The 10,426-nt window shown below is 43.6% G+C and overlaps 1 pseudogene; it reads left to right on the top strand.

Annotated features, from left to right (window-relative positions):
• The first annotated feature begins 8,422 nt into the window (after positions 1–8,422).
• Positions 8,423–9,694, top strand: LOC119327803 (annotated as a pseudogene).
• The last annotated feature ends 732 nt before the right edge of the window (positions 9,695–10,426 follow it).

Below are 10,426 nucleotides of genomic sequence, written 5' to 3'. Positions count from 1 at the left end.
TAGTTTATTTTCAAGGGTGTGTTGTGCTGAGGCCCCAGCAGAACTATGTTTATGTTCTTTCTTGTTATTTGAACTCTTTAGTACATACAGTAGTACTAGTACTATGTCTTACTACTGTTCTTCTTGCAGTTGGTACTACTGCTCGTATCTTCGTGTTCCTACTGTACTTAATATGTTCGTACTAGTAGTATAATTTGGGTCAGTCGATTTGTGAAAGAAGTTCAACAGAGCGAAGGAAGAAGATGGCAGAAGAGGTGGAAGAAGCCCTTCTAGCCATCCATGTTGCATCAAATGGCTCACATGAGTCGACTGACCCAAATTGCTCCTTCAGATTGCAGGATCCACGTGGAATTCAAGGTCTCGAAGGTAGATTCCGTGTCCGCACCCGGCTTGCGGGCTCGACGCGCGCACGACCGGCTTCCGCCGTGACATCCACCATGTGCGCCTCCTCCGCGCGGGCGGATATGACAATGCCACGCTAGTTCCTCCTCGCTGGTGTGCTGGAGCACGCGCTCGTCCTCCTCTTCGTACGCTGCGTGATAGACGCGGCTCCACCAGCTGCTCATGTGCTTGGCAGCGCGGCGGCATCGCGAGGAGGGACTGCAAACAACGAGAGCGGGTGAGCCTTCGGCTTCATGGCACAGGGATGGCGGCAACACGGCGGTGATGGGCGAGAAATTGTTGGCCGGAGCAGGCGGGTGCCGGCATGCGCAACGGCGGCGGCATATTGATGAGTGCGCGTTGGGAGCTTACTTTAGTTTTATATATAAGATTGGTCAAACTTAAAAGAAAACTGTACTAGTACATGTAAACATTAGACTTAGGCAGCGCTTTTATTAGTTAGTACCACAGCCATGATATGGAATCCTGTGCAAGCACGTGAACCACGGCCACGCGGTTGATCGAACGGTGCATCACCGTGTCACGCTCGAAGGACATCCACCGAACCTTTTTGTGTGTGTGAAAACAATCCTCGAATATTACTCAACTTTTTTTTCCTGTGAATGTTCTTAACGCTGCAATATTTCCATATATTTCAATTTAGCTCTAATTCGTGTTTATTTGGATTTGGACGTTTTAGGTACGCCCTAGTTTTTTTAATACTGATTTTGTGTGTGTGATTGAGATAGAACGTGTGTATGTGTCCATATGTGTGTTGTGGCGGAAGGGCAATGTGGAGACGGTGTGCGTGTGATACAGACATAGAGAGGTGTGAATGTGCAAATGATCATGCATGAGTGAGACATAGACAGATGTCGATACATTGTGTATACATGAGATAACGGTCTTCTAGTTTACTTGTGTGTGTGAGAGCGAGAGATATAGATAGAGGGAGAGAGAGAGAGACAGAGAGAGGAGCATCCATAACACAACAACCATCTCTCTCGATTCGTCCATCCCTCGCACGCTCGCATGCAACACATGCATCAACGCGCACATTTTGACACCCTCACCGGGCCCCTGCTCACCTCAAGGCCCGCACAATCTCTTCATGAATACCCATTTCTCTCCTTAGGTTTGTTTTCTCTCAATATCTGACACACACACACACACACACACACACAGACACACGCAGCACAACACACACACACTCCCCCGAGCACACAATTCATCCCCATCCAAGGTTATATGGCGACCACTCTCGCTTGTGCTTATTTGCACCCCAACATGCACAACACCTCAATCTTCAAAGAGGGCATCGAGCAGATTGAAGACGATGACCACACCACGCTAGAGAATGCGGGGTCATTTGGAAGCAAGGTGATGTGATGACGACTGGCTGACTCCTCCCCCCACCCTCTCTCTCTCTCTTGTACAAAATTACCAATCCCTCTCTCCCCCACACAAAATTGTCAATCCTCAACCCACGAGATCCTTCCTCTCTCGTCCATGTTTTTCCAGCTCTCTCATCAAACATGTTGTCTCTTCTCCTTCCACGTATACAGAATCCACATGCACATGCATCTCATGTATATTACATGTATCCATCTTTCTCACAGACCTAACTTCTTCCTCTCTCTTTCTATCTATCTCTCTCTCTCTCTCTCTCTCTCTCTGTCTCGTTAGGTTTGTCTCCTACTCTCTCGTCCACATACATACAATCTTTCCCGCCCTATCTGCTCCATCTTCAAAAGCTCTCTCTGCACGTTTCATTCACACATTAGGATATGTCAAAATGTTGCTTCTATAATGGCTGATGTAGAGTTATGGTTGTTTTTGTTGCATCCTACAAAGTAATAACTATGAAATGCATTTAGATTGTCATTTGACTGGGATTATGTGAGTTTGAGCATGTTGTGAAGTACTATAGACCTTGTATACATCTTGGGATTCGGCAATGATTGTAACTATTGAATTGTATAAACCATTACATTCGAAGTCAATAGCCTAATATATTTATTTCACAATTTCAACAAATGATTAGTTCACTACAAACTAAGAAAACAAATGTGTACTCCCTCCGTTTTTATTTAAGTCCGCGTATTAGCATTGGTCAAAGTCAAGTTTTGTAAACTCTTAGAAAGCTTATAACAAAAAATATTAACATATACAATAACAAATAAATACCATTAGATTCATTATTGAATGTACTTTCACATCATACATATTTGTTATGGTAAATGTTTATATTTTTCTATAAACTTGGTCAAACTTTAGGAAGTTTGACGTTGGTCAAACCTAATATGCAGAGTTTACTACTACTCGCTAGTTGCTTTGCCGAATCACTCAACACGCCACACGAGGAGTCCAGTGTCACAAAATTTTGAGGTCGGCGGGAAAATATCCCGCGACCCTGATTCGAGCAGTGGGAAGTTACCATCATAGCCTTTGGAACAGGCCTACGGATGACGCTTGGTAGGGGGCTGTTTTCGTAACTTCTGGTTCACCCTACCCAGCCAACCCCACCCCGGCACCCAGCGTAGTACACCTGAATACTCCCCATTTTCTATCCCCACCGCAAAAAGACTTCTCCATGGCACTGCATCCTTCGTGCTCCTCCCCTTTACATCGGCGCACTCGTCCACCGCAGTGCATCTGTCTATCGATGACCTCCTATGCCGCACTAGAGCCGGTCCACCGGCGTTGTCGTACACGGAGCCTCTTCCCCGGCATCGTCTTCCACGGTCTCGAATCTGCTTCCCGGAAGCCGACGCCAAGCGCAGAAGTACCACCGTTGTGGACAATGAACTGACTCCTGTTGCCGACCCTGACTCACAGAGGCCGCCGCGACCAGGGTTCTCCTCCTCGATTGGTAATGTGTGTATTGAATCACTTAGCAGTACATGTGCAGTTCCAATTTTGTTCATACCTACCCTTCAAATTTCCTGTGTGCTATTGTTCCCGTAAAAGTAATTGGTTATAGCCTCCACTGTCCAACAGAATATCAGCTTGTAATTGTGCGTTGCTCCTGTATCGCGCTGTGCTTGGGTAGGTTTTTCATCCGCAACCAGTAGTGTGGAAAATGATGGAAAGGTTTTTAGAACTAGCAAGATGCCCATGTGTTGCACGCATCAAGATGCATTTGTATGAGTAGTTTATCTTGTGGGAGAAAAGGATGAACGAGGGAGGGCCTTATTTGCAAATCTGGAGAGGGGTATGGGTATCTTTTTGCAAAATTCCCATTTGTTTCCTTCCTATCTGTCAGATATAAATTGGACGGCCTATATTGCAATAAAAAAAGTATAGAGAAAAAAAAGTAGACAGTAAAGGAAGTAGAGATAAATATTAAATATAAAATATAAAATAAATATAATAGTAGAGAAGAGAGTAGAGATAGCCTGTGGAGATTTTTAAAGCGCCGCGCGTTGCGATTCTGTTGGAGATGCTCTAACATGGCAGACGAGTGCTTTAATGTTGCCCACAAGATGCGTGAGTATTACTAGTAGTATATTTTTCTTGCCATGTTGAGATTTTAAAACCACGAGTGCGAACATGCAGAGGAGCAATGAAGACCAAACACGGGATATTCGGGACATCTTCAAGCAGCGTGCCAAGTTAAAGAGGAGCTGCACCGAACCTATAAAACAAGCTTTGGTAAGTAACACCCTTCCAATTACTTTCGTGTAGCCTCGTGTTCTTCGATGTGTATATGTTGTAGTTTCTATTTCTCTTAAGCGTGGTGTTCTTCAGTGTGTAATAAGAAGAGTCTTAATCGTCCTAATGCTTTCGTTTTTAGCTTGATGTAGGAAGTGGGTGTTCTCACCTTGTAGTCTGTTTTTATTTTTTTCCTTTTGAATTCACTTCTCCGAGTTCTATTTATCTGGCTTCTACTAAATGGATCTAGGTTGCTCTAAGTATTGATCTAAAAAAGAAGCAACTTCATGTCACACTACAAGAAATATGTCAACTAGTGACCTTCTGTCAGTGACCCTAGAAGAATTCATCATAGATCTATGACCATTTCAGACCAATTGGTCAAAAGCTGTTCGGGGGGCTCCAAACCCTAACCTATAATGACCATTTTGGTCAGAAAGGTCGTAATTTCCTTACATGAAATGGTCATAAAGCAGATAGCACTGGTCCGCTGCCTTATTTCTAGCTGATCACGACCAATATAGATGGTCATAACCTTGTAAATTATGGTGGGTTGCTATGACTAGGCGCCACCTCATCAGTTTTGCCTATGTGTCATGTCCATGTGGCATTTTTTGCCCCAGGTTGTGAAGCAAACTATATTTCTGTTATTCCCAAAATACCTAAAAAAATCTCATAAATTCTTCGGGTCATATCTTCGTCAAATATGTAAAAAACATTCCTTGCCTAGTTCAAAAATAATTCAACAATATTCATTTTCCTATTTTGTTCAGAACAACACTTTGTGAAGGAAGTACCACTTTGGCATGTCCAAATAGTATCCATTTTCTACAGTGCTTTCCTTTGCCCAAATAACCATCCTCCACCAAATGCCAGCTCAATCCATTCATTATTTTGAGCCCAGCTTCAACATTCATATTTATGTCTAGTGTGGTACTTTGCAAAGAAAGTACCACCTAGGCTCCTCCTTTTGAGCTAAAAGTATGTGAAGATGGTCTTCTTAGTAACTAATCATCCTCAGCCAAAACTCACGCCCATTAGCCATGTATATTTCCCGTACCGCTAATCAAACACTTGGCTGCTAATTCATGTTTGAGCATCGATCGGTCTCCTTGTGAGAATCTTTTGTTGTAATTTTCTTCCTAGCACCTACCTGGGGAGTGCCCAACCCACTAGACATGCCTAGGCCGCCCAGAATACATGGCAACGCCACGGTCATGCGGTGACCACGCGGCGGGCATGTGAGTTTACGCGCTCTAGAGTTGGGGCCTCGGCCACCGCCCAAACCTCGATGTATCGCCACCAAACCATGTATTTATGGTTAAATAGGTACTTATGTAACTACAAATGATTTTTGGAAAAAATAAATAACAAACTATGAGGCAACCGCAGTTCAAATTTGACCCGCTTCCACCTGAATCGGCGGAAATTTGTCTTTTTCACGAGAGGTGGATCAAAACTTTTGACACCCAACCATTTTGTCAATTGTGCATTAAATATGTCCTAGTATTTTAGAAAATTGATTTGGTCCAATTTTGCAACAATTATTTGGGTGGTCCTTCACAAAAAAACCTCCTTTTGGGCACTCGAGAAATGGAAAATGGTTTTTTCGTCCAAAGAAAATGAAAACTTCCTTAGGCAACATTGTTTGCCATTCCAATATGCACCCTTGTGAACAATATGAGATCATTTGAACAAACTATGCCATGAATGTGGCCATAAGATTGATCATTTGGCTTGAAAGCCATTGATCTCCACACGTGATAGCTCGTTTCCGAGAACACTCTTTTAAAATAATTGCCGTATTTCAAGTTTGTTATTTTTCCTGGGAACTTGGCCACATATAATGAAACAATGCGAAGGTTTCCCAATTTTTTTTGAATTTTTTATGTCCGTTTCAAAATGCGGTCAAAACGGCGAGAATGACCGTTCCTAGCTAGTGGTTGAATCTTGGAAAACTTTTGATGTTTCTATGATTAAATAGATACTTATGTACCTAGAAATGATTTTTGGAAAACATAAATAGCAAACTATGAGGCAACCGCAGTTCAAATTTGACCCGCTTCCAACTGAATTGGCGAAAATTTGTCTTTTTCACCAGAGATGGATCAAAGCTTTTGACACCCAACCATTTTGTCAATTGTGCATTAAATATGTCCTAGTATTTTAGAAAATTGATTTGGTCCAATTGTGCAACAAATATATGGTAGGTCCATCACAAAAAAAACTCATTTCAGGCATTCGGAAAATGGAAAATGAATTTTCCGTGCAAAGAAAATGAAAACTCCCTTAGGCAACATTGTTTGGAATTCCATGATGCACTCTTGTGCACAATATGAGATCATTTTAACAAACTATGCCATGAATGTGGCCATAAGATTGATCATTTGGCTTGAAAGCCATGAATCTTCATGCATGATAGCTCATTTCTGAGAACACTGTTTTAAAATAATTCCCGTATTACCAATTTATTATTTTTCCTGGAAACTTTGTCACATATGATGACACAATGCGAATGTTTTCCAATTTTTTTGATTTTTTTTGAATTTTTCATGCCCGTTTCAAAATGCGCTCAAAACGTCGGGCTTGACCGTTCCTAGCTAGTGGTTGAATCTTGGAAATTTTTTGATGTTTCTATAATTAAATAGATACTTATGTACCTAGAAATGATTTTTGTAAAAAATAAAGAGCAAACTATGAGGCAGCTGTAGTTTAAATTCAACCCACTTCCTACTGAATCAGCGGAAATTTGTCTTTTTCATCAGAGATGAATCAAAGCTTTTGACACCCAACCATTTTGTCAATTGTGCATTAAATATGTCCTAGTATTTTAGAAAATTGCTTTGGTCCAATTTTGCAACAAATATATGGTAGGTCCTTCACAAAAAAACTCATTTTGGGTAACCGGAAAATGGAAAATGAGTTTTCCGTGTGAAGAAAATGAAAACTCCCTTAGGCAACATTGTTTGGAATTCCAAGATGCACCATTGTGCACAATATGAGATCATTTGAACAGACTATGCCATGAATGTGGCCATAAGATTGATCATTTGGCTTGAAAGCCATGAATCTTCACGCATGATAGCTCATTTCTGAGAACACTTTTTTAAAATAATTCCCATATTACAAGTTTATTATTTTTCTTGGAAACTTTGTCACATATGATGACACAATGCGAAGGTTTTCCAATTTTTTGATTTTTTTGAATTTTTTATGCCTGTTTCAGAATGCGGTCAAAACGACGGGCTTGACCGTTCCTAGCTAGTGGTTGAATCTTGGAAATTTTTTGATGTTTCTCTGATTAAATAGATACTTATGTACCTAGAAATGATTTTTGGAAAAAATGAAGAGCAAACTATGAGGGGGCTGCAGTTCAAATTCAACCTGCTTCCTGCTGAATCGCCGGAAATTTGTCTTTTTCAAGAGAGGTGGCTCGAATCTTTTGACACCCAACTATTTGGTCAATTGTTCATTAAATATGGCTTAGTATTTTAGAAAAATAATTTTTTCCAACTTTGCAACAAATATATGGTAGTTCCTTCACAAAAAACCCAATGGCACTCCAAAAATTGAAAAATGATTTTTTGTGTAAAGAAAATAAAAACCCCTCAAATTAACATTGTTTGTCGTCCGAAGATACACATATGAACACAATATTGAGTCATTTAAACATACAACATGAGGCTAATATGTCGAGTGTTTACCCGAAATAAGAGGATAAAAAATATAAAATAAACAAAAGAGAAAAAAACACAATTACATAAGCTAGACTCTGATTGGTGGAACCATCTGTCACACGGATCGATGACATGGCAGACATCCTACCATCCATTGCTAGCAATCTCACCATCCATCCATCCATCTGAAGAAACCCACCGCGATCACCTCAGTCACCTCTCCTCCCTTCCGCCCGCCCGCCGCCTCCCTCTCTGTCTCTCCCCGATCCAGATCGACGCCACCACCCCTCTCTAACCCTAGCTCCCCGTCGCCGGCGGCGGTGCCCTCCTTCCCTCCTCTCCTCTCCTCCACATCCGCCGCACCCAGCCACCCACCCCCCGCCGCCGTCAGATCCGCCATGCCCACAGCTCTCTCTTCCCCACCCCAAACACTACCCATAGCCGCCCCCGTGCTCCGTCACCGGCAACCTCGCCGCCGCCGCCCCTCTCCCCTCACCCTATCTCCATACCGCACGCGAGGGAGGGAGGGAGGCCCCAAATCGAAGCGAGCCGCAGCTTCCGGATCCAGATCGAGAGGGGCCCTAAATCGTCACCTTCCTCCGCCGCTTGACTCCACTGTGTCGCCCTACCCCGCGGCTCTCGGGACGCCGAGCCGGACGGGGGGATCCACCGCACCGCAGCACGCACGCGCTGGTAGGGCGAGGGGATCGATGGCGAAGCTGTACGTGCAGGCGGTGCCCCCGCCGGATCTGAATAAGAGCACTGACTGGTTCATGTACCTGGGGGTCTGGACCACCCACATCTTCATCCTCTTCGTCTCCTGGCTCCTCATCCTCTCCATCTTCGGCTGCACCCCCGGCATGGCCTGGACACTCGTCAACCTCAGCCACTTCGCGGTACCCGCCTCTCCCCCTCCCCTCCCTCCCTCCCTTACACGTCCTCGACTCCCGTGGATCGTGTTTGTTTACCTCAATTCATGTTTGTTTACCTCGATTGCTTGCTTCGTGCGGTCAGAATTTAGCCTGCCAAATGTACTAAGAGGCTTTTGCTTCTCTCATGTTCTTCAGGAAGACATATTGTTCAGGAAGGCATTGATTGATTCGGTGTGTAAATAGAGAGACCGGTTGTATACCAAACATTTTTTTACTGCAATGGTTGATTAGCAAAATTCTCCATAGATCTGAATTCTCAACCATGGTACTGTACATGATCTTTGATTATCCTTGTTATTATTTGTCAACAAAACAAGTGGGGTACAAAGTAGCTTGGACAAAAAATAGATCTGCCTAATGCTTCAAGTGTTTAAAACTCTTGGCGAGTGCTGTGACGGCAATACTGAATAATCTTGCTGATAGATGCTTGAACAAAACTTGTTATTTGGGAACAACATTCTGGGACGACAATCCTGTCCCAGTGCGCCTTGGCGTTAGTGGCTGTTAGAAGGCGTAGTCATAGATGGCATGTGCAACTCCATCTTCGTCGTTGGTGGCGCTGATTACGTTCGCATCTGCCCACCCTTCGCCTCCCCTAGCTACAAATTGCTACCACACATTCGCCAATCCTGCCAACTAATAAAGTGTATTCTAGTTTGAAGGTTTACTGTTTCATAATAGCCAAATAGTTAGCCTGCATTTAATCATTCTTTTCCTACTTTAAATATAATAATGTAGTGGAAAAATTCATGAAATCATTCTGGCAGTAAATACTGCAGTTCTAGTTGGCCCAACCTCAATTCTGGAAGTACAAATTATTGCTATTTTTCTCATAAGATTATAGCATGAAATTATTTCTCTATTGTCATTGCTTTCCTAATTGAATCTTCATTTCAGATTACATACCACTTCTTCCACTGGAAGAAGGGAACTCCATTCGCTGATGATCAGGGAATGTATAATAGGTTGACTTGGTGGGAGCAAATGGACAACGGCAAGTAGCTTACTCGCAACAGAAAATTTCTTGTTGTGGTTCCTGTAGTCCTCTAAGTGTTATTCCGTTTCGATTTTATTAATACTGCTTTTGGGAGTTTATTTGGCAAGGAACAGCATGGCAGGATGTATGCACAAAGATTAATTCTGGCTAGTCTGAAATACTACACTTATTCATTAATTCTGCAAAGAACACTTGTTAGTAACATCTAGGTCATACTATAGTAGCTCGGTCTAGATCATTAATAAGTGGCTCAAGCCCTACACCATTACCAAAATCCAAGGAGATCTGGACCGAGCCCTACACCATTAATAAGTGCAGCTGTGAGTCGCCCCCTGCCCCCCAATCCCCACCCTACTCTTCGGTAACCGACGGTGTCAGTCGGGGGATTAGATTCTGTCGATTCATAATTCACAAGTAGAAAACAGGGCTTTGGTCCAGACCGGGTTAGCCCATTAGTCCCGGTTCAGTCCAGAACGGGGACCAATGTGGGCATTGGTCCCGGTTCGTGAGCCCAGGGGGCCGGCCGGGCCACGTGGGCCATTGGTCCCGGTTCATCTGGACCTTTTGGTGTCAGTTGGTGGGATGAACCGGGACCAATGGGCCTCGCTCCTGGCCCACCACCATTGGTCCCGGTTGGTGGCTTGAACCGGGACCAAAGGCTCCCCTTTAGTCCCGGCTCATGTCACCAACCGGGACCAATGAGGTGCCTATATATACCCCTCGCTCGCGAGCAGAGAACCCAGTGCTCTGTTTTTCTCTGGCCGAGGGGGAGAGGGCTTGGTGGT

The sequence above is a fragment of the Triticum dicoccoides genome, chromosome 7A, assembly GCF_002162155.2.
Source record: "Triticum dicoccoides isolate Atlit2015 ecotype Zavitan chromosome 7A, WEW_v2.0, whole genome shotgun sequence".
NCBI lineage: Eukaryota > Viridiplantae > Streptophyta > Magnoliopsida > Poales > Poaceae > Triticum > Triticum dicoccoides.
This window is presented reverse-complemented; position numbering and strand designations above follow the sequence as displayed.